General features: G+C 39.3%; 1 pseudogene; it reads right to left on the bottom strand.

Annotated features, from left to right (window-relative positions):
- LOC122984205 overlaps positions 1–22,524 on the bottom strand; it is a 34,802-nt pseudogene extending 12,278 nt beyond the window's left edge.
- Positions 22,525–24,106: the final 1,582 nt, after the last annotated feature.

Below are 24,106 nucleotides of genomic sequence, written 5' to 3'. Positions count from 1 at the left end.
TTTACTTGGTCCGTCATACCTGTGTGTTTGTCTGGTTTCCATGTTGTACACTATTAATATCAGAGGTAATACTCAAGAGTTAAACCAAGACCAGTTTCAAATGGGGAGGCACTTGAGGTTTTTACAGGGGAGTGAATTGAGTCAGAGGTATTGAGTGGTAACTGGGAGAGTGGAGGAGACCTAGGGGGCCACTTCTAATCCACGCTGACCTACTCTTATCACGCACAGCCAAGGTCAAGAGTCTAATGAGGATGGGACGCCATTAGAGCAATTAGACGGAACTACCTTGTTTCTGGGGCATGCAGAGCCACGAGAGAGAGAGAGAGCGAGAGGGAGAGGACGAGAGAGGAGGAAGACAACTACTGTAAGAGACAGACTGAGGATCTGCCCAGCAGCTGCCTCTCTCGCTCTCTCGGTCTGTCTATCTCTCTCCAGCCCCCCCTAACCACCCCCCCACCTCTTCCTCAGACAGACTCAGGGTGAGCACTCGCAGGAAACAGCACAGTGTTGCAATAGTGACACTTGGTGGCAAAGACGCTCCCTGACAGAAAAGTGGCTGCAGGCATTTTTACACGAACACAGCACTGGCTGGTTGAGGAGAGATTACAGTGGAGTGGAATACATTACTGGGACCTTTCAGGGGAACATTATTCAAATTAAAATGTATATTTTACTGTTAAAGCTAAGAAGTGGCTCAATCTGAATCCATGACAATAAACTGAAGTCCAAATTTTTAAAAGCTTCCCTAATGGATTATTACCATATTTGTAGTGCAGACTAAATATTTTGTCAATTAATCAATTAATTCATGAGCAGAAAATTAAAACAACAATTTTGATAATGAATTCATAGTTTAAGCATTCGTCGAGCCAAAATGCCAAATGTTCCAGCTGTGAGAATTTGCTTCTATTCTCTGTTTTATATCTTTGTAAATTGAATATTTCTGGTCTTTGGACAGTGGGTACGGACAAAACAAACCATTTGAAGATGCCACCTTGAGCTATTGGAACATATGATGGACAATTTTCACTATTTTCTGATGTTTTGGATGTTTAGTGGACTAAATGATTATTCAGTTAAGAAAGAAAATCACTAGATTAAAGGATAAGGCTGGTAATTTTCAGTAGCAACAGAAAATTGGCAGCCTTATTCTTTAATCAATAATGAAAATAAGTAGTTGCAGGCCTGAACATTTCTAAAAAAAAAAAAATTAAAATTAAAGCATATTCTGTAGAGGCTTCCACTGAATGAAATGAACGAAGTACCAGCTAACGACTCATTACTACAATATATGTGTCTGGATTTGTGCCTTACAATTAATTATTGATTACTCAGACTTAATTCTCACTATATGAATCTACATGCAAGTTATTTTATTATATACTGTAAGATTGTTATTGAACTCAAATAATCCCAGAGAATATTCACCTCAGAGCTGCAGAAGCAGAAGTACTTTTTTTTTTTGCTTTTGACCACAGAGGACAGAAGCTGCTAACCAATGCAGACAAAACTGTCCTGGGGGTATAAGGATACATTTGCAAGCTTTACCCAACTAGAGCACAGTAATTTTCACCTTTGGTGGTAGATTTCTGATGGGACAAGGAGCCCCTGATTCCAGGCGCCATGTGGAGGAGGTCCAATCCTCTGAGCACTTGGAGAGCCACTTAGATAGAAAACAGGATCACAGACGCAGATGAAATGACTTTTCTTCCTGAGGTGACTTAGGTTTCACAGAGGCAGAGTTGTTTTTCAGGCAGAAATAATAAATTTGGTTGTGTTAAAAAACAGCAGGCAGAGCCACATATCTAGTTTTTTCCATGAATATTTTATTACACTGAGGCCCACTGAAAATGTCAAATTTTATAGAGGTATCAAAATGAATACTATTTCTAATTAGTTATGTTGGACTTCTATGTTCAAACTACATATATAATCTAATATCTAATGACATTAGCTAGCGAGCTAACAGGCTGAATTTTTTTTTTAAATTAAATGAATATGAATAAATGAAATACGGCTATTGCTGTGCATTACTACTTTTCCATTCAAGGTTTCCAGTTGGCTAACTTGCAGTCATTCATTCGTTCCATCCATTGAGGTTTCAACAAACCAATGAGGTTATATTTCTCTCCTGAGCAGCTATGAAATGTTTTATTAGATTATGGCAAAAGACTGAAAGGGGAAAAAAGGAAGAAAAGACGTCTATCAATTATTTCATTATCAATTGTTATATTTATATAATGTCAATAGTGAAAAAAATATTACATTATACCAGAGCCCAAGGTTACATATTTAAACTGTTTGTTTTGTATGACCAATAGTCCAAAACCTAAAGATATAAAATAGTCAGTATTTATTGTATTTATTGTCTTGTTTTCACTGCCTGTATATACTCTACACTGCAACATGAATACATGAAATGTACACATAAATATTCATGTCCCTGCTTGTATCCCATACTTATATACACATGTGCTCTCTCAGATACAGTATGTCAATATCTCTACAGACAGTGTGAATGTTTATTTGTAATATTTGTTCAGGGCTGCTATGGAAGAACGGCCAAAGTTCCTGCCAAAGCAGCTCTTCTCCATTCTGAAATTGGTCCAGTATTGAGTGAGAGTGATTCAGCTGGCAGCCGCTAAACAGGCTGTAATGTAATCCTTTGGGGCAATAGCGCCCTGTCAGTGTACATCCACTAAAAGTGCTTGTTTTTGCTACTGACAGGTTCAGATTGTTCTTATAAGTGTCTGACAACATTATGGAAAGGACCATACAGAGAAATCAAACATTTTTCTTTACGTTTCGCTTGATCCGGTCTGTTTATTATTGTGTCTAACCAAGTCTCACTCAAGGACAAGTATCACTCTGAAATCTCGTGAGAGTTCAATTGTTGTCAAAATCAGCTAAATATTCAGCCGTGACAGAGATGGTGAGAGGAGAGCCGGGGGGAGTCTGTTGTGATGGAGTACAGAAAACATAGCTTAGTGTTTATCCAAAATATTTTCAAAGTCATGGCTGAATATTCAGTTGACAACTGAGTCAATAACTCAACTCTCATGAGATTTCAGAACGAGACTTCTCCTTTAACGAAGGAGAAGGACGTACATTAACGGGACGCTATTGACCTGTTGGATTACATTGCAGCCCGTTTAGCAGCTGCCGGCAATTTCAAAAACCGTAGGGTCCAGACTGAAACATGCCAAAGTTTCCCTTTAAGTTCTGTATCTACAACCAGATGGTAATGTGAGTGCATTGAGAGAGTGATCAATGTCATGTGCTAGTACGAGTGCAAGGCGACCAAAACCATGTTAGCAGCGAGAGACTGCAATGACAGTTGCAGTTGTGCAATTCATGGCAATGCAACTGTTCAACACTTGCATTGCCATGAAATTGTACGACATTCATGATTAAAATGTAATTTTTTTGCAATACTTTGATGTATAAACATATAGGCCTACCTGCAAAACTAAGGACGTTGATTGTCAATATGAGCATGTTTAGCACCACTGTGCCTAAGTACAGCCTCACAGATTTATACATTTATTATAAATTATTTAAAGGATTCATCCATTCATGTTCTATCTTTTTACATCCATACATTTTCTGGCGTTTGATCCTTCCTCTGTCAGACTGTTGTGACTAGAGTCCATAAGCTTTTGAAAGGATAGGGGGTGTTTATTTGGGAGGGGGCAGTCAGTACTATTTCAGGGGACACATATTTTGGAACAAGAAGGTGAGAATTGAGAAAAGCCAGATCTGCCAGAGGGATGAACCAGACTCACTCAGGGTAGTGGTGGAGAAAACGATGTTTGCAGTCTGCTATTATGGACAATGTCCTCCACCCTCTCAATGTCAAAATGTCAGTGCAATGGAGCTCTTTCAGTCAGTGGCTTTTTCCACTGAGGCGTGCCAAGAAGCACTTCAGGAGTCCATCTGACCGCCCTCCACTACAATGCCTCCTCCCTCAACAGCATCATCCGCTAGCCCTTCGTTTCCCTTTATCTATTTGCCTGCAGTCTGTCATTTACTTATTTCTCCAGTGGGCTGCACACACACACATGCACGCACACACACACACACACACACACACACACACACACACACACACACACATACACACATGTTTTCCTAGGTCACTTTTAGGGACATTACATAGATTTACACTCATTTCCTGGAGACAGCTTTTGTCCCCAGTTAATTGGTCTTTAGTCGGAAATTTGTCCCTGAAAGTAGTCTATGAAAGACAGACAGACACACACACACACACACAAGCAAGAGGCTACACAAAGCCTCCCAAAACACAACCTCCGGCCACATCTGTTGGACTTAGTGATGCTCTTTGTTCTTGTTTTGCCCCTTTTTTTATTATCATTTATGTTTTTAGCCCCATGTGGATCCACACAGTATTTCACTCACATTTTCATTCATTTATTCTCTCATTCACACACTCACATGGTTAGTCAATCTGCCCCCTAGTGCCCATTAGGAGGCATATGGTACATCTACAGAAAACACATTGAACCAGCATTCTTCAGTCTCTGACTCTCATCTGTGACACCGTGTCCTTGTTTTTTTTATCTGTGTTTATTGTCTGTAAAGTTCTTTGTCACAGATGGCGTTTTTTTCTTCTGGAAATTGATTTAGAAATAAACTTGACTTGACTTGATCAGTCCCACCATTTGTCTTATCCATCTGGGAGGTTGTTAAAAACTTTTTTTTTTTTCATGTACATGTGGCCCAGCTTTGTCTCTCCTCTTCAATCCCTTCAGCTAAAGCTGGTGAGGAGGAGCCGAGCGCCGTTCATCTGCAACTCCAATCAGCTGGTAATCTGTACGTGTCACCGAGAAATATGCCAATATGTCATTTAAATCAGGTACTAATCAGAATTACAAACTGTTTATTGATTATTTTTCCTCATTCTATTGACTATCTCTCTTTCTCTCGCTCTCTCTAATCTAGCCGTCATATCTACAGTATCAATTCTACCTAATCCATTTATATTATTGGATTCTGAATTGTATCTTTAAGCCCCTGCAGGTGCATCATCCCATTTTCAGGAGGGTCACATACTATTCTATAATGTTGGCAATGCATTAACAAAAAACACAAGAACAAGATGAGACAAACATAACAAACAAAATCATTATCCTTATAAGCAGACTAAGAGTCCACAGCTGCACTACAGCTGCTCTGTGAGGCTGTACTTTGGCACAGTGGTGCTTTGAGCTAAATGTGAACATGCTCACATTGATAATGCTAACATGCTGATATTTAGGAGGTGTAATATTTGCCTTGTTAACCATCTGAGTTTAAAGTACAGCAGAGGCTGAGGAGCACTTAAATGTCTGTACCAAATTTTTTGGCAGCCCATCCGATACTTGTCAAGACATTTTTTTCAAAACATCAAATGTCAATCTTATGGTGGCACCAGAGGAAAAGTCAGAGGAGAGAGTGTCAGAGAAAACGACCAAAGTCATTGGGATTCTGGTATCTGAGCACCATGAATGTCTGTTCCAGACAACAACTATTGGATGAGATGCCATGAAATTTTGTACAAAGTGGTTGATGGACCGACCAATAGAGAGATAACTGACCGTCAGGCAGTGCCATCCATAGAGCTACACCACAAATGTGGATAAAACAATAAACATTAGTCAGAAAAACAGCTTGATTTCAAATATAAAATATTTCTTTTAAATAATATTGTGTAAAAAGGGGATTCACACACACTTGCATTCATTAGGAGGTGCTATTTTAATACATCAAACTATCTGTCTCAAGTTGTTCATCTCTCTGTATACAGTAAAATACCAGAAATGTTTTTGTGGGGGGCGGGGTTCAGTTTAACTAGCCTGTTGCATCCTAAACCAGGTGCCATGCCAAAAACTTGCACTACAAAAGGCAAACAACAGAACAACAGACTCTCAGAGATCACCAGGTTCACACAGATGGAGGCTGTGCAGAGTTATGCAGCTGATCTGCATTAGCAATTTATGTTTAGTGGCACCATTCAGTGCCAGTGCATGAAGCAGTGTGATATTTATATGTTGCAGTGAAATGTAAGAGATGTGACAGTAGGGGGTGGGGGATGGATGAACAATGTAAGTGTTCATGTCCTCAATACTGAGAGCCTAACGTTTTACTAGAAGTCAATGTTGACATTTGTATCATTCAACGATGAGAGTGACCATCATGTCCTTAGGAATGTATGAATAATTTCTACTTCTGAATGTAAAATGCAATGCAACAAATTAAAACCAGCAAAACAGGAATCACATGGCATTTACAAACAAACCTCAAAACTAAAACATTAAATAATTGTTAATAATTAAGTGTTTGAAAATATAAGCACTTTTACAGCTGCAATGTCTTTTGACACTTCAAAAAAAAGTGCACATTCCTCCACCCAAGTTCACATAGTTATCCACAAAAATATGTCTCCTTTGTGGACCTTTAATCAGCACTTTTTCTCCTGATGATTCTGAAATCCTCTTCCTCTAACACATTTGCATGGGGAACAATGCAGATCGTGGGTGGTGCCAGATGTTCCTCAGGGCAACTAACGCTGAAGCAAGACAGCCTCTCAACATCTGTGGAGGTGTGCCGAATGAAAAGAGAAAATGTTCCACAAGGATGTAACATCAGTTTCACGTTAGCTATTGTTACATCTGGTTTGCATGTGAGGCAGTTTAACTAATACTGAAAAGATCATGTCTGTTTCCTCTGCAGGAGTTCCAGCAGTAAAGGGTGCAGGTTCAGAGTCCTGACAGTGCACTGACTACTTCAGGCTTGTGGAGAGATGAGACTTCGTGCCTGTCTGTCAAAGTGCTTCAGAAAAATTCATCTGTGTTTTGCTGTGGCCAGCTGGCCACAGGCAGTTAAACTAGCAGCGGTGTATCTCTCTAGTTCATTGGTGTTGGCCTTTGCCTTCCACAGTCCTGGCCCTGCATGTTTTGGCAGCGATTCAACCCTCGTCCCACAACGTTACACTTCTCGAATTAACATTTTATACGATGGCAACATAGTGTGGGTGTGTGATAAAGCTTGCCAGCACAGAAATTAAGCAAGCTGGCACTGAATGCACTGCTAGCTCTCTCTCCTTCTCTCTCTTGTTCTGTCCCAATGCAACAACCTTGAACCAGTTTGTTAGCATCCCAAATGAACAGCAACGGTGTTGAGATTTGAATAGCATAAATAAATGAATGAGCAAACAAACCAGCACAAGGCCGACGTCGCTCTAGTGGCAATCTAGGGCTTGCACTCCCTGTGTAATGATCTGCAAATAGCTGGCTGCTGAGATAAAATTCAATTGAAACTACAAACTACCGCTGTCGGCCACATGGCAAATAGGCTGTTATAATTTCAACCAAGAGATTTGCCATGCACCTGGTAAAATCCAAATACTTCAAGTCAATAGGACTGCCGGGTAACATCATAACAAGACCACATGTTGCCCTGAATTTTACGTCCTTCCAAGAGTCTCATCAGGGAACAGTCTCACTAAAACTAACAAGTCTATTTCTGGAGTTATACGGTGCGAGGGAATAGAAATGCGATTGAAGTGAAGATATTTATAGTGTGAGAATTTCAATATAAGCTTCTTAATGAAATGGAAGTTATGGTGGATCTACATGACGAGCATTCTATAAATTGCCTTGACTGATTAATTCAATCTGCCTCTTTGAACCATGGGATCTTTGTACTCGATTTTATCTCCTTTTATTTACAGGCTTACTGTGATCCCGGGGTGAGATCTTAAAGGGGCACGCCAGCAATTTAACATTTCACTTTCATTAATCTGGAGGTCTCACAAGGGACAGATTTTAAAAAAGAATGAACAAAACGGATGCATCAAAGGCCAGGATACCCTGACTTTTAGTCCCTTTAGTGTGGGTCAACCTCCAAAAATACTGGATCCCACAAATCCCATAATGCACCTCTTTTGTAAGACATGGGCAGGGAAAAACGATTTCTCATGTGAATGACTTATGAGCATTCACTTCATCTGACCGCTCAGGAAGGATGCATGATAACTGAGTGAGAGGATTTAAAATACTGTGCATTGACAAAATCACAATACATCCATTAAGTTTGGGTTTAATTACATTGAACGCCAGACTGACGGGAGGCGTCCATGTTTGTTTGGTTTTTAGTTTCCCAGTCATAATTACCACTTGGAAGTTGACACGAAATTGAAAACTTGTAATTACGATAACTCGGATATGATATGAACATGGCAAAAGCCCACATCTTTCAAACTCCACTATCAAGTATTAGGCCGAATTTGGAGTGCCCCTTTAAGTTATAAGGAGTGTATGAATTCGGAAGTAAATTTATGGACTTAGTTCAACGTCCACTCACAGTACATGCTTTTTCCAGAGCTTTCAATCCTGTTATCAGTGTGCTGAGTTGTCATGAAGATGGATCTGCTGAGATGCACAGTAGCTGTGATGATTTCATCCACAGCACTGATAGGACTTAAAGGTGAACCACGAAAATGGAAGTAGTTTGACTAAACAATCCTAACTCAAGGTCCACTTACTACATTTTTTCAGTCATATCAGATTGTGTCATAACTGTATTGGATTGATTTTTGTTGGCTGTTAATCCATAGATACCTATATTATTGCAAAGAGTACAGTGTCCTGATTCCAGCCATGTGTGTATGATATCTGACTGATCTGACTGGATCATGACTAAGAAGTAGACGGGTTCAAAGCGTTAATATTCCACGATTATAGAAATGACTCAAAACAAGCAGGTTACATTTCTTTTTCCACACCAGCCATTATAAATAACATTATGAAAGTAACTCTCAGCACTGTTGGCTTAAATGATCATTATTGCTTCTGACTGCCTCTTTAAACTATGCAGGTTTGTCTAACCTTGTGATTCATTTGGAGAACAACATGGAGATCAAGTGTCTGAATGAATGTCTTTCCCAAGAGCAATAAAGCAAGAGGGCCTCTGCGACGGTGATGCTGAAAGCAGGTAGCTAAAATATTTTACCAGTAAGATTGATGGTAAATGTGTGTGCAGCTGCTTTTTCTCCCCCCCCCCCCCCCCCCCCCCCCCAAAATCTACTTACAGTGGTCAGCACCTTACAAAAGTTTTTTGGTACATATTACCTTTCTATTATATATGAAACAAGTAGACAGCACATATATCAATGACTTCACTCCCCGGTATAAAACATTGATGTGGCTGCTGTTTTGCACTTTGTACAAAAATATATATCTTGCAGCTTGTCTTTTGCTTTTAAAATTTAGTTTTTTACTTGTGTAATTTTTTTGTCATTCTATTTTTGTTTACACAACAGCAGGGAAAATAAATATAATTTCATTTCCTTCACAGTGAAAAACAAATGAACAAAGTATAAAATGGTCATGCATATTTGGCAATAGGAATCTCACTATAAATATAAATCTGTGAATTTTAGCCCCTCTCTCTCTCTCTCGCTCCGATGACAGGTTTGGAAATTATCCTCCCAAATGGGCACCGTCATTATCTGCTGCTTGTGACTCATCACTTCCCCATTGACAGAGCTCTGTGAAAGGATTTCCCTTTTATAGCTGAATGCCGAGAAGATGACTTATAGAGGAAGGAATGCCGGCTGCAGTTTTAGATTGACATCCATACAATTTTTAGAGCACCCAATGGGCTCTAAATGATGGTTTGATGGTATGAGATGTTTTCTAGAGTCACATTATTTATTCAAAGCGTAGAATCAAGGGCAAAGTTTACATACAAGTAACAAGTCATGAAAAAAGAAACATCAGAATCATGTGGCTTTCTTTCAAAATGAAAACCAGCATGTCATTCATTTTCCAGAACATATGTGTGGATATAAATTTAATAGCATTTCTTTTAAATTAGAGGTCTGTCATTACCTTATATTTGCACTAGTCTGCATTGTCTGGCTCATGATGGAGGCAGATGATTGTCAGAAGCTTTTAATTGTTTGCCTAAATATCCAAATAGAAAGCATTTCTGAGTTGTCCTTAAGCAGCTAAACAATCCATCTAACTTTCAGAATATAAGTGGTTTGTTTGTGTGTAAGCAGAGGCAGGGCAGCTGGTGTCATTTTTGTTCGTTTAACCTTTGAGATAAACTCTGACCCTAATAACTGCTTCAGGCTGACCTTACACCCTGAACACTCTGTGGAGCTGCTTCCTAAACATGAGGATTTAAGGAGAATTGGAAAGAAATAACACAAAACCCAATTATTATGAGGAAAAAAGAAATACTGTATCAACAAAACGTGAACAATGGTTTGTTCTTAAATAGCCGGACATCTTGCTGGGTCATGTGTACTTTCCTAAATTACCTCTGTATGCACTAAGTGGACTGTGAGATTAAAGCTTAATAAGACGAGGTAAGATTAAATTTTATTGATCTCTGTGGGGAACTTGGGCCATTGCAGCGAAAAGAAAGAGGAATCAGCATGGAAACAAAAAAATGCTGTAGATTAAAAAGTATAAAAAACAAAGGCATAATAAAACAAGAAAGCAACAAAACAGAATTTATGGAGTTGGGCTTATATAAGTAAGTTCATATATATGAGCAGTGAGACAATCAGAGAGGTTGTAAACAAACCTCCAGGTTGGACAAACTTATTTGGAAGAGAAAATGAAGGAGATTGGGTTTATTACCCAAACCGTCTGCTGTAAACATCATCACAATTTCATTGTAGCTATATTGCTGTTCAGTGTTATCATAACTGGAAAAAAACTACAAAAGTAAGACTCATGTTGTAACAAACCAGAATTAACCTTTAAGAACATGGACTTTACTTATACTGGAAATGTGGGTTATATGGATGGATTGGATGATCATGCAAGTATGTATGGAAATTACATTCAGTCAGTTGGTCCAGTACTTTAGTTCAGACTGAAATATCTCAACAACTATAACATAGGTTGCCATGAAATTTGGTATGCACGTTCATGTCCCCCTCAGGATGATTTTTAATAACTTTGGTGATCCCCTGACTTCTCAAATTTTCACTTTGTTTGTGACCAAATACCTGCAAAACTAATGACCTTCCATCAGCTGCCTCAGCTGCACCGTGTTTAGTGCTAATTAGCAAATGTTAGCATGCAAACATACTTTGGTAAACATTACACCTGCTAAATATCAGCATGTTAGCATTGTCATTGTGTGCATATTAGCAGGGTTATGCTAGTATTTAGCTCAAAGCATTGCTGTCCCAGTACAGCCTTGCATGGCTGTGGACTCTTTGTCTCATTATGTAACTTAGACTTACAGTATATATCATACACATTTGATCAATATACCGGAAAAGAAAATTAAAAAAAAACTGAAAGGTATCACAGGTCACTTTTAAGTAGCCATCTTGTTCAGTATCAAATTCATGCACAGGCTTCAAAGTAAACCCCAAATGATCCCACTCTGCAGTGTCAGACTTTCAAATCTGACTTTTTTTTTTCTGTCTGACTAAATCTTAATCAGCATAAAGCTGCCTGTCATTAATCCTCTTTTTCTTCACGCACTCAGATCAATGTTTCCTTTTCCAGAGCAAAGATAGTAATTAATCCCCAGTCCAACAGAGCCTTCAGGCATGACTATTCGTCAAAGACCCTAATCAATGCCCCTGCCTATTCTTCTACTTTCAGAAAATGAGCAGCCTTTTTTTCCCCCTTTTGGATCATGTTTTACATTCCATCGGGAGGAATCAATGAATCTTATAAGAGCCAAATAATTAATGCACGAACACAATCCCGCCAGAAAATCTGAACTCTTGCAGAACAGTTTTCTGTTTCAAAACCTCGACCCTGGAGCTCATAAAAATGTGTTTGGAAGGGGTTTGGATTGATATTCTTCCTATTCTGCCTATTAGAATCATTTTAGCCATAAATGGTCTATACTCATGTCTTTTCACTTCATTGCTCCCTCATTGACTCACCATTAATGACATTTCTGGAAAAAAAAAAAGATGAATAATAGATGTTATTACTGATGAAACTTATCTGGAAAAAGTTCAACTCAGGAGGAATGGAGCAGGCTAAAGACTGGTAATGCCAGAGTAGACTGGGCACAACAGATAGGGAAAGGACTGAAGGAGTGAAGGGGCCACTGCCTATTTATCAAGAGTAAGGTGCATGAAATTGGCTCTTAACCTCACAGTTAGAAGGTTTAATTAGAAATCATGCTTTTGCTACAGGAAGGGGGGAGGAGAGCGTGGGTTGTCCAAACAGGGTGATAAATGACTTGTGGAACAGGAGGTTTTGGAGAAATAGAGGAACCAGCTGGTGAGAGTGAAATGTAGGTGACAGCTCTGGTCGCGGCTGGAGGTGAGACAACGGGTTGAAGCAAGCAGGAGATTGCAGCTGAAGTGCAAAACCGCACCTCAAGAGCTGTAAGGGCTGTTATCAACACGGGGGTGAGAGCAGTGTGGTAGACAGGGCCAGGATCAACAGAAAGAACAGGCTGACAACAGCCCGACCTTCACTATAAATATGTGAACACTCAGGGTCATCAAACAACTTGCAGGGCTCCCAGCTAGGAGGGTAATATCATGACTCAAAATGCTTTCATGTAAATTAAACTTTGAAGTCCTAAAATCTAGCTAGTGTACAGTATGAGCACTTAATATTATTGGAAAGGAAAAATATCAGAAATTTCTCAGAATTGTGTGGAGAGTGTCGGTGCTCCGTAGGGCTGAGACCTCAGCTGAACCTCAGTGCTTCTTTAGCGCTGAGCAAAATGTGTCAGAAGTTCAGAATATCTCAAATAGTCAGTTAGTGAAAGCTGGCATCAAATGTCTGATCAGATTCGTAATCGTGTTTACATATACTTTGATCAGAAAGGTGATATAATTTAGGTTGCACTGGTTCGAGGTTGCTTGAGTTTAGGCAACGTTTACCATTTGAAAACTTCAGCTTCTTCTGTTAGTGAGAAAATAATGATTTTTTGAGAAAAACATTGTAGAGGTACCATTTTGGTGTTGAACATTCAGTACCAAAGGAACAGTAATCAGTACCGAAACACAAGTATCATATTGACACAAGTATAAGAAATGTTCAAACAATCATAAACACAATCAAGTTTATCTGTTATGCTACATGAGACCAACAATCAACTTCAATAACTAATTTCGTTAGTTTTTAAACCCCTACTTGAATGTGAATCATACATTTTTTAACACTTTTATAATGATGATATCCTCATAGGATTCCACTGAACATCAACAAACAGTAATGTTAAATTATTGCTGAACTTGGTTGTGCTTTGTTTGAACAGTTGCTCTTTACTAAAGAACGAGTTACTCAGTGGATTGAGGATGTCAGAAACAGAGGTATGGTAAAGAGTTTGGTTTTTACTGCAACTTCCATGTTAAAAATGTATATGGATAAAAATGTCTCTGCATTACAGAAAAATGACAAATGACTGTTGCATTATGAAATATGATAATCACCCCGCACCCCCCCCACCCCCTATCAACTGCCCATCAGTAGGGGCAAGACAATAATCGCCATTATTATACTATATATGTCAATAAAAACACTAATGGTTATCACACATCATCAAAGATTTATATTACAGCAGTAGACATTTTCATTTTTATTGCACACATATCAGAACATAACCACCCACTGTGAGTAATGGAGCTGGACTTCTAGTATTAGGGGTCATTTGAAAATTTCCAACTTTGGTGCCCCCCAGTGGTGTCATCAGAAATAACATATTGTTGGCACAGAATGAGCCAAATACAACATATAAACTGCCACAATTTTCACCAAATTACACACAAAAGCAAACTGCCTAAAATATAATATAAACTTTTGTCTATTGTTACTACCATCACCAAAATCCAAGTCATTTTATGTTCAAGAGGAACTGAAGGTTACCGATCAATAAGAATGGCACCGTACAGTTTTGCAACATAGTTCAGGGTTTTAGGTCTTTGGGCCACACTTTGAAAAAATCGATAAAAATTCAGAGGATAAATGACTCCTAGCTTGCTGTAAAATGTTATTTATTTGTGTTGGCAACATTCAACAGTTATTTCTGTTGATCGATTCCACTTGACATTTAAAACGCACCCCTTAAACGATTTCAGTGACCTGAACCGTTTGGATCAAAATAGGTCATCACCTGTACCAGCATAGTGAAGCTTTCTGCTGCTGAGAGACTGAAAAGAGAACGAAGGCAGTACTTAAACCAGCAGCTTGTCCAAAATCGACTGTGTTTAATTCTTGCTCTGGGCTTAAAACTACTACTCCTACTAACAGAGCAGACTCATGTCAAATAGATCTGTGGAGGGACTGTCTGAGGGATTAACAGGTCCATGAAAATAACAGCTCAAAATGTGATGTTTTCAGAACTGAGTTTCTGTTATTCGACACTTATTCTGAGCTGCATGTTGGAGGAAACCTTCTCGTTCTTATAAACGTGTTGTCACAAATTGAGCTTCTCCAGCACTCGACAAGAGACGACTGATCTTTGACACAGTGTGCGTCACAGAAAAGGTCGGTGATTGCACAAAAGGCCAGACTGGTAATACAATTTCAAAATGGAGTGACTTTTGTATAGCACTCCCATTTATCTGGAAGTGATGCACTGGCATTTTGATTTAGAGCTTGACAGTTAAAAGAGAAAGACCGAATTTATTACCAGAAATCCTCACAATATAGCAATTATTTTGAGCTCATAATTTATTCATTGATCTGACAATGATTTCTTGCCTCTTTTTTTGTGGTCATTGATATTAATTTTCACACCATTTTTTGAAGTTTTGACTGAGATGGAATCGGTAAATTAACAGAGAAACTCCGGCTGTAAATGGCATAATCCACAGCTCCTCCAACCTTGTCCCGTCCCTGCTTAATTTCACTTCCACAAAAAAAAAAAAAAAAAAGGCTTAGCCTGCTTCATCATTTAATTTAACAGAGGACATATCCTTGAATCAGTGCCAAAGAGTAATCTGTGAGTTTTATATCAAACCGAGCCTCCAGGAGATAACTGTGAGGCAGGGATGACGGAGAGAAAAGACAGTGATTTTGATATAAATATCTGACTCCCTGAACCTCACCGCTTTCTAATTATATTAGGATTAATTGGCTGGGGTCTGAGGGACTCCATTTACTGGTGTTGGGGTATGAATGCACAGCACACCTTGTTGGATGGGCCCTGGACTCTCTTGAAAAGCCTGTTAATTAGACCTGCAGTGAGGTGTGATAAAAAAGGGAGCAGTATATAAACAAGCCCCAGCAGAGAGGCGATACTGAGGTCACCTGCTACTGGACCTCCAACAGCCTGCATCTGTATCACACAGGGCCACATGCTGCTTCTCTGTACCCAGGGATAGCGGAGGGGGAAACTTTTCACATATAGATGAGCTATAGCTTCTCCTAATCTCATACCTGTCCAATTGATTTAGCTGGAAGTGCGTTTTCCCACCGCCACCACCCCTCAATGTGTATCCGCACACCACAGAGATCTAATGTCTGTCATAAAGTTAAACATTGGCAAGCCACATGGAGATTTTTAATGAGACTTCCATGCTCATTTCACGCTCAATATCTGTTCTTTTCTCTTTTTTTTTTTCCCCTCCCTGTAATGCTCTCTGGTCTTCCTTCCCTCAACCGAGAAAGAAGCTCTTGCCATCAATCAGCCTTTAGCTCCTGTAGACTGAGACAGTGTCATGCTGGGCTCTGTGTGTTGCCAGATAGGACCACTCTGCCCTCAGGTTACCCTTACACTTCTAGTTTGACACCTGACTTGTTATAGAGAAAATTGAAAAATACACAGGAGTTTCAAGCGGGCACACAGGAGTAAAGCTTTGGACTTTGAAATCACCATGTTTTCTATCAGGGCTCAGAACAGAAATGGTTGTTTCTGTCAATCAGTAATCGCAGTCCTTTATAGCAAAGCACCTCTCAGACGCAGTCGAGAAGAAATTGTGTTAGCGAGATCAGTCATCTGTTCTGCAGAGAGGCTGTCATAATGTATCATTTCAACAAAACAAAAACACAAACAAAATTAGATTTAAGTAGTTGTTTCCTCTACGAAGAGCAGCTCGACAGTAGAAAATTAATAGACTGTGAATATTATGTGAATGGCTCAAGTTTTGTGAAGAGGTTCAAGTGCTCTGTTTGAAGACATTAAAGAAGAAGTACAGCACAAGGGATTGAAAAATATGCTGAAAGATAAAAAAAAAAATTTTGAAAAAAGGTTAAAAAGCAGTCAGATTCAGAGATTCAGTCAAAGGCAGTGGAGAACAAACATTTTAATGTGCTTTTAAAGGTAGTCAAAGTCAGTGGAAGTCTTTTGAATTTTTGTTTCAACTACAGTATATGGAGCTTAGAAACTACATGTTGCTCCTCCGTGTTTAGTTCAGACTCTGGAAATGATTAGCAGATTGCTATCAGATGACCCGAGATTCTGAGAAATACAGTCAGAGTGAGAGATGTACATTAATGGTCCTAAACCACTGAGAGATTTAAAGACAAGCAGTAGACCTAAGGATGAGTATGACGTGTACACCTTGAGTTTTGTTGTTTTGTTTTGTGTTGTTTCTGAGTCATGTCTGGAGATAAACCTTCTGATTCTCGCTACATCTAAAGATGATAATAAACAGACTTTTCCATTGACTTGAAGTAGTTTTGTTATTAGCAATCAGTTGTACATTTACACTGTTTTGGTACAGAGCAATATTAGCACAGATTTGGAGTTATACTTGTTTCCACCTTGCAATTATAAGTCCAATATTGACTCTCCTTTTAGTTCTGTTTTGATCTCCACCGACTCCTATAGGGCATATCTGGCTTTTTAACTGCCAAACGCTCCCCTGTGCTCACCAGCTAGTCATTAACTGTTTCTGTCTGTTGTTTGGTGGTGGGCAGATCGTCAACGGAGGCTTTTTTAGAGATTTTTCAATGAAAACAGCTGCTGCGACCAAAAACACAACAAAAGCTGAAAGTTGCTAAAATGTTCAGTAGAGCTGTGGAGAACTGCAGTGAAGTGATAATTCTCTGTGGGTTTTAAATTTTATAAACAGTGAAACCAGAGAGATCTGAGCAGTAAATCATTGTAGTAATAGTGTGGTACATGTACAGCTTGATAACCAGGGTAGAGCCTTGCGAGGCAGTGGTCTCTGTGCTCACTTACTTAACCTCCTAAACTCTGCCGGCCCCAACAGTTTTTCCATCGTTACAAGCTCACGCTGAGCAGACAAACACTGTTCAAACCCAAAGGTTTTTATTTCATGCCTCCTAGTTGAACCAAAAAAAGTTTCCAGAGATACCAAATATGTCAGGTTGAATTTTGGGGAATATGTACACCATGTCAGAATACACTTTGCATCTGTTGAGAGAGAAGACGATGTATAATTTGTTTACCTCCCTCGCCAAGAGTTTCCCAGTGGAGACAAGCTGTTTCTCCAATCCCTGTTTCATATATTATGAATAAATCAACACATTCAATTAAAATGGGAGATTTTTTCAGTCATACATGAATGTCAGATTATAAATTGTCTTAATTTGTTGTTTAATGTGCTGTGGTCTGCCCAATTGTTACCATTTTCTTGCATGTAAACTATTCAGTCCTTATTCATGCCATTATTATCCTGTCACTGATTTTAATCTATTGGCATTCATCTTGTTGTATAACTGAATTGAAATATCAGACATTGGGTTGTTACAGTGGCAAACCCTGAAACAAAACACTGTATTTCTCACAGTCTCTGCAGACACGGCTGTCATACTGACAGAGTTGTCAGATTGAATTCAGTGCCAGTATACTTACGCTTTGGAAGAGCTCCATCAGTTTCCTCCAATTGGTAAAATCATTGCAGCGTGTTTGTCAAAGGTGCACCTTGAAGAATTGATTTGGCATCAGTTTTCCAGGGCGAACCGACTGGAGGTAATCAGTCCCCCGCTTGTTTTCACGCAACATGTAGTCCACTGATTGCTCCTCTTGATCCACAGCTACTTCCAGTCTGTAGCTTCTCTGTGGTGTTGTTGATGGGCCTCCACTTGTGCACATTCGTGATGCCAGGGGGACTCTTTGTGAGGCTTATATTTCATCAATGAGAGTTATGGATCGGCCCCGGTCCGTCGGTCCATCCATTCATGTTCCTTGAACTTTATTTGGAGTTGTTTGTGCTTGTTTGTCACACTTAAAATCTGCCACAAATGTTGCTCAGGGAACTTGCTGTTGTTTCATTCAGTGTGGGTGAGACTGTGAGTAGTGTACACTGGACTGTAAGTTTAAGCTCAGAGAGAGAGGCTAAACAGCTAAAGTGTCTGAGCGGTACTCTTTTACTCAGGTCTCACCTCAGGGTTTTTGTCGTGTTCATGTTCCTCTCCTGTGCGCTCTCTACACTGAGGGCCACAGGAGTCAATATGAGAGGAGGTGCATCCTGGAATTGACTGATAACACCGTGAATATAAGCTGGTTACAAGACCATGAAGGTGAATGAAAAAGGTTTTGGACATTTCTACTTAAAATAAAACTATCATCTATGATTAAGAAAATATTTGACTGTGAAGGAAATGTGTATTCTGACAGCACACTGTCTGCAGGAAAATGGAACCGCACCTGTATTTTTAAGAAACAACAGCTGTGATGTGAACAGTATCAAACTCTCTGTGGATTAGCCTGATTTGAAAACCTAATTGTGGAAAAACAGAACAAAGTGACTGCAGTGAATAACATCAGTGATGTCCGGCACACGTACTACTTGTTCTTACATAAAGCCCAGGGGGACATAGAACAATCTAAATCAGACAGACTGAAGTTTTATTTTACTTCATGTCTCGTAAAACATGCTCAGCAGACAGATTCTGGGCTGCTTGTAGCTTTCAGCTTCTTGTTCACGTAATGCCTTAATGGGTTTTACATGGGTTGTGTGTAATTCCATTTCTGTGAACTTGCTGACATATACCAGTAAAATTCATGGGCTGTATATAAAGATGGATGTAACAATGTGGAGCCAGTTTGAAGCCCAGCTTATGGTTAGCACCATCTTTTCTGTTTTCCACTCTGGAAACACGCCCTGCTACCTTGGACTGAAGCTAGCTTACTGGGACACTGAGCTGTGCACACTTGGGCTAAAGTTAGCCACTTTAGCTAAACTGTGCTAACAGGGCAGGTATCAAGTAACATTAAACTTACCAAACATTGCATGACAGCATCCTGTAAGTCTTGCTAGTGTCTCCTGAACCACAAACACAGTAGATCTGCAGGTCTGCAGAAAAATCAGTTTATTCTTTAACAGCTCAGTGCCAATCCCAGAGCTGTCAATCAACGCCCACACAGCAGACACCAAAGCTACTGTAAGTCTTCCAATCTTTTTAATAGAGCAATAATTTCCTAAATGAGCAGCACAGTTATTACAGGGCCCAAGTTTAACGACTCAGACTATAATGACTCGTTGAAAAAACTGATTGTGTTAGTATGTATAGAAAGAAGTTGAGGCTTTTTGAATAGGAGTCTGTTGGAGCCAGCATCTAGTGGCCGTCGGTGCCATTGCACTTTAAGGTTCTTCCACATTGACTTCAGCCTCAAGCTGTGGTAGTTGCCACCTGGTGAGACTAACATTCACATGTCTGTTGCTTGTTTCATTTTTGGTGGTATTTTCACCTTTGATGGACAGTTGAGAGGCAGGAAAAAGGGTAGGGGTTTATGACATGCAGCAAAGGTCCTCAGCTGTGGGGTGCCCCGAGGCCTAGTAGATAAAATGCCAACCATGAACTGCAATGTCTCTGGTTCCAGTCTGGCCTGGACTTTGCAAATAGATATTTGTACTTGTTTTAGGTGAAACAGTTGGCATAGCAATAAAGAGGTGATGCAAAAAAGACTGAAGGACATTCAGGATTTATATTTTATTTTACATTTTTTTATTTTTTCAATACATGACATTGTGGTTCCTTCTTTATTGGTAGACAAAGCTTCAGTATGTTGTCACCACTCACCATTACCTGACCCCATAAAGAATGGGGGGATCCAGGTAACTGAGCGGTCGATTCATACCTTGTAATAATCACATCACATTTCAAATCCAACCCAGGACCTTTTCATGTCATTCCCCTATGATATCCTCATGACAGCTCACAAATGCCACACTTTGCATGTGAACAGAGAAGACTAATTAATTCATTAAAACTACATAAATGGCATTTTAGGTGGGAAAAAGCAACGAACTACCATGATGTACCAGTCTTACTGATGTCAGTGATCATATCACATCTTCCTCACTATGCAGTACTTTCATAACACCTGTTGATTGAAACACACACAGATTCAGATCTTATGTTGTTGACTTCTTTGCTTTTTATTTTGCGAACACAGTGATGCAGTTACTTTTTCTTACTTTTTAGAAATCTACTTAGAGGTTACACATTTGGATAGAAACATGACTTTTGCTCATCCATCCCTGTGAGCTTTTAGGGTGATGGTGAAACATTTTCAGTTTCCTCGTTGAGAATGAACAGCGGCTGTAGTCAGCTTGAATTCTGCCAATTACAACAGATTCAGTGGTTCCAATGATGACAAGTTTTCACAGTGGAAAAACAGTATTAAAATGTCTACTAAAAAGTTCTAAAACCACTCATAATCCACTTCTCCGTTCTCCATCTGTATGCTCAATATGCTCCAAACACTCATCATTTTGCCAAAATATGACTAAATACGCTGCTTCCATGTCGTTATTACTCTAATTAAAGCTCAGACGTTCAGCCAAAAATGGCATATGAAGCCATATTTTGACAAATCTTCGAGTGTCTGCAACATACTGAACATACAGATGGACAGCGGAGAAGTGTTGCAAGCTGACCACAGCTTGAGTTGTTCTTTGTTAATTAGGAAACTAAAAGCTTTCAACAGCCGCCTCTCAAGCTTACAGGTGGTGAATGTTTTATACTAAAAAGGCAGATACTAGGTTATGTATTCCATTTGAAACAGTAGTTAACAAAGTGCTTTACCATGTGTAAATGAAGCCACAAAAATGATATTTACAAAAGAAGCATAAAATAAAAACATTATAATGCATACTGAAAACCAAATAAAACAACTGATGAAATTGACAAAAAAGAATAGAATGACCCAAGATATCAAAAACCTGAAAGAAGCAGCAGATATAATTAGCAATCCTACAGCCTTACTGCATTTTGATTCAACAGCTATAACTCATTCTTGGCATAAATCCGTATGGGATACCTCCCTGTAAAAAACTGACTTTGATCAAACAGAAGAGGAATGAACCTGTGTCAGCACTACTTGGCCTCAAGTAGAAGACATAACAGTGATTACAGTGATTAAACCTTTTTTGAAGGGATTGTGGATGTTACCTTATTTGGACTTCACCTCCTCAACTTCACAACCTCCTGCTTTGCTTGTCATGTTTCATGCCAGAAGGCTTGATCTGCTTCTAATCTGCAAGAATACATATTATTCTCTTTGAACAGGTTGCACTTACAGTCAGAGGTACAAAGCACAGGTTTGTGTTTATGGCTTTTAAGCTTCATGTGTTAATGTCAGGTCATGATCAGATTAACTTAATAGGGTGAAACAATATGTAAATTATATTATACTGACCACTTAACCACCCTGAGGAAAAAACTGACATTGACAATAATGTTCTGAATGTGCTAGGCCGTGTAGATAATAGCAAATGATCTACGACATAGCTCAATATTGTGTCAACACAAGGGGCATATAAGGTCAGATTGCCACTAACTCAAGAGGTGCGAGTGTAAGTGTTACGTATCAGCCTGAATTTCTGCGATATAATGAAAGGACTGTTTATGTTCTAAGATGCAAAACGTGCTCTAACAGAGACAGAGAATTCAAACAGTTAGGTTTGGGGGAGAAACGACAGCTGCTATGGTCAGTTCTGGTCAATTTCATTTTGTTTCTGGTCTTTTTGGACCAGGTCTGACTGTCCTCAGTTACCTTTAGGATCCGGTCTAAATACCTCTACTCCGCTAGGTTTCAGCCAACCCCTCTCTTGCCTCTGTTCATCATGTCGCAGTGCCTCACAGGCTCCCTCTCACAGCTACCACTGTGAAGCCTCTAGGGAAAACACAAACACAGCCACGGTTACCACAAGAACAATTCAGACTCCTCAACAGCCACCCGCACTCTCTGTTGCTACTCCTACTGCAGAGTATAGATTCATATAATTGCAGTACTGCCGTGCCTGTGGTTTCAGAACAACAGCGCGTGCATGTAGATCATTAGCGGATGTGTTAAAGGTTGAATATACTGGAAAAGGTCTGCTGCCTTTGAAACCTTTCCAACACTTCTTTGTGTCCAGTCTATATGTTTTGTGTGGTCCGGAGGCTGATGACCATGTCCTTTGGGATCTCTAGTGGGGGAGTGAGAATATGGGACACAAGTCAAATGCATTCTCAATAGTGAGGTTGTGCTTTCTCATTGATTCTGTGATTTTCATTGACAATATGTGGCCTTACGATGTAGTTCTATTGCTGAGCTCCAGCACATACTGGTGGTTTGAAGACAAGTGCGACTCAGTACTTTCCGATCAGAGGCCATGATACTCCACTGGAATAAAAGTGGCTTACCTTCTTTGTATTGGGAGCCAGAAGCTGGCCCAAATGAGGGAGTTCAAGTATCTCAGGGATCTTGTTCACAAATCAAATGCAAGATTGACAGGCATGTCAGTGCAACTTCGGCAGAGCTGAATCTGAAGACAAATCTACTTTCATCCGTCACCTATATGGTCACACATTCTGAGTAGAGATCAAAAGAATGTGATCGCAGCTACAAGTTACCCGCATGAGTTTCCTCTTCTAAGGGTCTCTGGGTGTCTCTGCTCAACCTTAGAGATAGGATAAGGAGCTCAAACATTAAGGAGTGGAATCACTGCTTGCTTTTAGTTTGAAGAAACTGGTTGAGATGGTTCTGCTCAGGAATCTAGTCCCACAGGAGGAGCGGAGGATGTGACTGTAGAGCGGGTTTCTGGGCTTCCTTACTGCCACTAGTTTTCTGATCCAGGTAAGTGGTGGATGGATGAATGGACAGTTTAGCTCATGGTGGCCATACTGGCATTGTAATGTAAAGTTGTTGCAGCACTTATATTTTTAATTACTGATTCAAATTACAAACTGAAAACATCCTGACCAAACAGTGCTAGCATGTCTTCCTTGTTTATCTGCAGTCAAATCCACTGCGACCACTTACCCTAAACATCACCGGCTATAATTCCAGTGAAGAATTATGTTAATTTCACTAAATTAAATGTGTTTATCAAGCGATCAGTGTTTCTATGTCTTGGATGGAAACACAAGATTCTTGTAATATTACATCATACCTCAAGAGAAATGCCCCAAAGACTGCAAATGTAAACAAATGTAAACAAGCCTTGTGTAGCTATTATACATCACACCATACTGTCAGTGCTTTCGCTTGTTTTCCTCCTATGAGCAAACTTTTGTCAGGATTACAACTTTTGTCATGCAGGTGTGAAAGCCATTTTAATTATCATGTAATTTGTTGTATATTCTGTTCTCTTGATTATTAAAAATAAAATGCAGAGTGGCTGGAACCTGGAAGAGGATTTTTTATTATCTCCAATATTAAAAAGTCATTTAAAAAAAGTAAATACAATGTAAACACCTCGCCTTTTCCATTTCATGAGAACAGGTTTTGGATGTGTTCCTCGATATAAATAAAACCACTCTCACCACTGAACTCCATTCAGTTTTAATTTTTAATAACACTGTATTAATTTTCATTGAATACCATTTATTATGTGTTTGTAAATTGTGTTTTAACGGTCAAAACACCTTTAGAGTTTTGTTAAAGATTATAATTTTTTTAATATCAAGTAAAACACATTTTTCTCTCGTTGTTATTCAGGAAAAATAAATGCTGCGGAGCCTGTGAAACAGTATGAATACTGCATGTGAGCATGTATGTGCATTAACATAAGAATTATTAGATCTATAAATTATTTTTTAATGATCTTCTGTTGGAAAATATTGTATAATATAAAACTAGACAACTAACATTAGTCATCTGTTATTAGTTTGCAGCTGAATGGATAATAATAATAATATACCACACCAAACTGTAGGTTCAGATTAACAAAGGGATCACATACATCCCTTAAGAT

This window comes from Thunnus albacares, chromosome 6 (genome assembly GCF_914725855.1).
Source record: "Thunnus albacares chromosome 6, fThuAlb1.1, whole genome shotgun sequence".
NCBI lineage: Eukaryota > Metazoa > Chordata > Actinopteri > Scombriformes > Scombridae > Thunnus > Thunnus albacares.
This window is presented reverse-complemented; position numbering and strand designations above follow the sequence as displayed.